Below are 4,848 nucleotides of genomic sequence, written 5' to 3'. Positions count from 1 at the left end.
ATTTATGTCATCATCGTCTTCAGATTCGATGACTTCCTCTTCAACGTACTCCTTTAAAGTTTCATCGTCTTCGTCATTAATAAAATCATCAACTACGGGAGACTTATCTTTCATAATTGCATCAACATCGGTTGTGACAACATTAGATGATCCATCATCTCGATTCAATACAAATGAGTCAATCTCTGGTAGTTCCACTACTAACTCAATATTTGTAGACTCTGTATCCTGGACTATCATCACGTCATCAATGTCAGTTTCTAGAATGTCCCAAATATGTCGATGTCGAAAGTGTTCTACAACCTTTCAGTTTGGACTGTTAAATAAATCATCTACGTAAAAAACTTGCTCTGCTTGAGATGCAAGTATGAAAGGTTCGTTTTCGTACCACTTGTCTTTAACAAAAACACTTATTCTCTTTTTGTAGTGTTGAATCCTTTTCTTCCCCGGACGAGTGTCAAAACACAAACATTTAAAAAGCATAATAGAATTGTCATTCAAGTATGACAGTTCATAAATATCCTCCAAAACTCCATAAAACATTTGGTTATCAGGTCCGCGAACACAAATACCACTATTTTGAGTACTTCGATTCATATTTGAGTACTTCAATTCATATCCCGATTGCGTGTTAGAAACTTACACCGTTGACCACACAACCAGGATAACTTCGACATGAGAAGCTTGAACCACTTGAAAGCGAAAGTATTTGATCATTCGCTTCTGGGCCATTCTGCTTTTGAATATTGAAAATCTGTAACGAGACATGAATTTTCTTTACAACGAAATTTTTTAATGACTTAACAATGTTAATGCAAATTAATTATAAATGTACCTTATTCTTAAAACCATTTTGGAAACTCTTTCGATTGAATTTCATCTAATGGTATGATTCCACCGTCGCCGTCAATCTCCTTCCTATGGTCACTGTTTAACAAAGAATGAAAGTAAATGACATGATTGTATACGACACAATTAATGAACAATTAAGTGACAAAAGTGAAAGTAATACGTACTCAATGAACTGCTGAATTTCTGGACAGTTCTGTAGGACGTACCACTCGGCTTTCTCTCACAAATAAGTATCCAATGTGACGGGGGTTATCTTCCCAATTGGCCGACAGCGAGTATCAAATACATAAATCTTTTTAACAATACGATCTTCATCATCCATCCAATTTATGGCCAGTCGGTTAAACCGTGTTTCAACTCCAGTTAAATACAACGAACAAAAAGTCAGAGTTTCGTTCATAATGTATGCCTCAGCAATCGAACCCTCAAGACGTGCACGATTCTTGACATATTTCTTTAACGATCCAAGAAAATGTTCAAATGGATACATCCATCTTAAGTGAACTGGTCCTCCTCGAATGGCTTCTTTAGGCAAGTGTACAACTAAATGTACCATTATGTCAAAAAAGGCAAGAGGAAAAATTGTGTCTAACTTGCATAAAATAAGCACAATATCTTGTTGAGCTTTCTCTAAATCACTTTTCCGCAATGTCCTTGAGCATATTAACTCGAAAAAATTACTTAATTCTGTTATTGCATTAACGATCTCTTTCTTCATGAATGGTCGTATCCCTGTTGGCAATAATCGCTGCATTATGATGTGACAGTCATGTGATTTTAGCGCAGTTATTTTATTCTTCCCTTCGATCACATTTTCCTTTAAATTTGAAGCAAATCCATCAGGAAACCTTACTGATTTTAGAAAATCACAAAACTTTTTAATGTTGTCGGGAGATAGAGTATAAGACGCATGTGGTTTCATCCAACGATCACCGTCTTTGTACAAATACAACTCCTTGCGCACCCCCATATTTTGTAGATCGATTCTCGCCTTATCTGTATCCTTACTTTTTCCGTCAATGTCTAGAATTGTGCCTAATAAGCTGTTGCATACATTCTTCTCAATATGCATGACATCTAAGTTGTGATGTAACGATAATGACTTCCAATAAGGCAACTCCCAAAAGATACTCTTCTTTGTCCAATTAAGCTTGCTCGCATGTCTTTTCCGCTTCTTACCACCGCACTTTTCATGTTTACCAGGCAATCTGAAGGACACATTTTGTAACTGAGCTAAGATTTGGTGAACAGATTTTCAAGCCGGTGGAGGTCGTTTCTCAACCATACCGTCAAACTTTTTATTTTTTCTCATCCCATGTTTAATAGGAAGCCATTGTCGATGGCTGACAAAACAAGTCTTACTTGTTATCCTCTTTGAAGGAGTTGCATCGTTGCAAGTTGGACATGCTAAATAGCCCTGACCACTCCATCCAGATAAACTACTACGAGCAGGGAAATCATTAACAGTCATGAGCAACATAGCTCGCATCTGAAATGATGTATTCAAAACTGCGTCACGTACAATTGCTCTTTCATTCCACAAATGTTTTAGCTCATCCACAAGGGGCCTTAAAAAGACATCCATATCCTTTACAGGTGCATTTGGGCCAGGAATCAACAATGTCAACATCTTAGAAGGATCCTTAGTGCATAACCACGGAGGTAAATTGTAGGCCGTTAAAACCACCGGCCATATACTGTATGAGAGGCTCATGTTCCCGAAAGGATTGAAACCATCAGTGGCCAACCCCAAGCGAACATTTCTCTGCTCACGTGAAAACTCATGATACTTTTCATCTACTTCCTTCCATTCAATACCATCGACTGGATGACACATTAAATCCTCATCATTTGAACGCCCACGCTGGTGCCCCATCATATCTTTAGCTATGTGACGAGAACCGTACAGACGCTTCAACCGATCTGTTAATGGGAAATAACGTAGTACTTTTCACGGGACTTGTTTAGTACCCTTTGTCTTTTTTTTCTTCCAACGGGATGTTTTACATACAGGACACGTTTGTAGATCAGCGTTCTCCTTCCAAACCAAAGCACAATCATACTTGCAGACATGAATTGTTTCGTAACCCAATCCTAGTTTACTCATGAGCTTCTTCGACTCATAATGAGAAGAAGGTACAATAGACTTAAAATAGCATCCATACACTCATTAGGCCACTTGTATAACACTTTTAAATGCATCAGTTTCACTAAGAAATTTAAAGATGAATACTTAGTGCAGCCCGGATACAATCCCACCTGGAGCTCAGAAAGTAGATCCTTAAATTCAGCGTACTGTGCATCTTCTAGATCCACATGTGTCTCATCCAACATTCCATGGTCATCATTAATCCCATCAACGTCTTCTAAGACTGCAAACATCTCGTCTACTGGTTGATTAACTATTGGGTCTACACCTGAAACTGCTTCTACTTCACCATGGTGAATCCATGTTCTATACAATGGATTAAAACCAAATCGATGTATATGCGCTCTCACAGTTTCTACTGGATGCATTTCATGGTTTCTACCTTTCACACAAGGACAGCTGATATGGCCAATTGAAGTTGCATAATTTTTGGCGACCTCAATAAAAGCAGATAACCCATTCCAATATTCATCCGACAATCGGTTCCTCAAAGAAGTCTAACTTTTGTCAATCGTCATTTCAACTATAAACGACAACAGACATAACAATTTATTAATGTGTTTAATTAATTTTAATTTTACTCTTAATTAACACAATTAAGTTTTATTAATTAAAGTGTGTTAATGAACTTATTAAAATTATGATTTCCTAACTAAATTTCGGTAGCATAACGACTTATTTTTCATATAATCCAAAAATCAAAACCTGCAGAAAAACAATTTTATAAGATTTCGGCACACCATGTGCCACCCAGAACAAGAATCATAAACATATACTAAATTTCAACAATATAACAAAATCATAATTCAAATATTGTCATCATAATCCCGAATTCATACAACTACTACAATTCTAAACTAAAAAAATATAAAAAACTTACAAACTTCAAACCCACTAAACGGGGGCTGAAAATAGAAGGAGTACGTCGGAGGAATCGTGCAAACAAGGACAAAGGTGAAAATCAAACGCCTACTCAAACGCCTACATCAAATTAAAACATCAAACATAATTTTCAAAAGTTTTGCATAGGCCGCCCTAGTTCTAACACTAAGGCTGCAAATTGCCAAACGAACTTAATTATCCCTTTCAAGGAGAATGATTGTGTGTGGGAGAGTAACATTAGAAAATTAACTCCTTTTCATGTTTAAGTCCAACTATTCTCTTGCTTTAACCGACCATCACCCGCATTAAGTTTTGTGGATCAGTCGAGAAATTTCGGCTCAAGTACATGGGTAGGCTATGAATGATTATAGTTGTGGTAAACTCCATTTTGAATACTTATACCTAAATTGGATAACAAATACCTAACACATTATGTTCATATTTGTGTCAAGTATAAGTACTAAACTTATATTCATCATTTCCTGTTTCCACCAATATCTTAAAGCCAAGGAATCATACATTTTTTATATTGGTTGGAACGTTAAATCATGCTTAATTTTCTTCAAGGAGAAGGAAACCAAGTGAGAGTCTTTCTTGTACACAAACAAATTAATTGTTCATTCATAAAAAGTTTTACATTAAGATTAATATTAAATGTTCTCATATGCCTCTCACATTGATATTTAATGAGAGTTTAAATTAACAAATATGAAAATTTAAGCAATCACTCGAAAATATACGAAGATAATTATCTAAAATCCGGTCTAATTTTACGAAGCTTAATAATTTATGAAATGCTACGACTACAAATTCTATAGGGAAAAAAATGCTATGTTCTTCATGCTCGAATCTAATTCTAAGTATAATCTAATTCTAAATATAATGCTTAGGAAATAATTCTAAGTTCTAAATATAATCTAGTTCTAATAACAATTTATTACATAATTGTTTTAAGAAAAAAAAAA

Source organism: Morus notabilis, unplaced genomic scaffold, assembly GCF_000414095.1.
Source record: "Morus notabilis unplaced genomic scaffold, ASM41409v2 Scaffold568, whole genome shotgun sequence".
Classification (NCBI taxonomy): domain Eukaryota; kingdom Viridiplantae; phylum Streptophyta; class Magnoliopsida; order Rosales; family Moraceae; genus Morus; species Morus notabilis.
The sequence above is the reverse complement of the archived record's forward strand: the minus strand, read 5'-3'. Positions refer to the sequence as shown.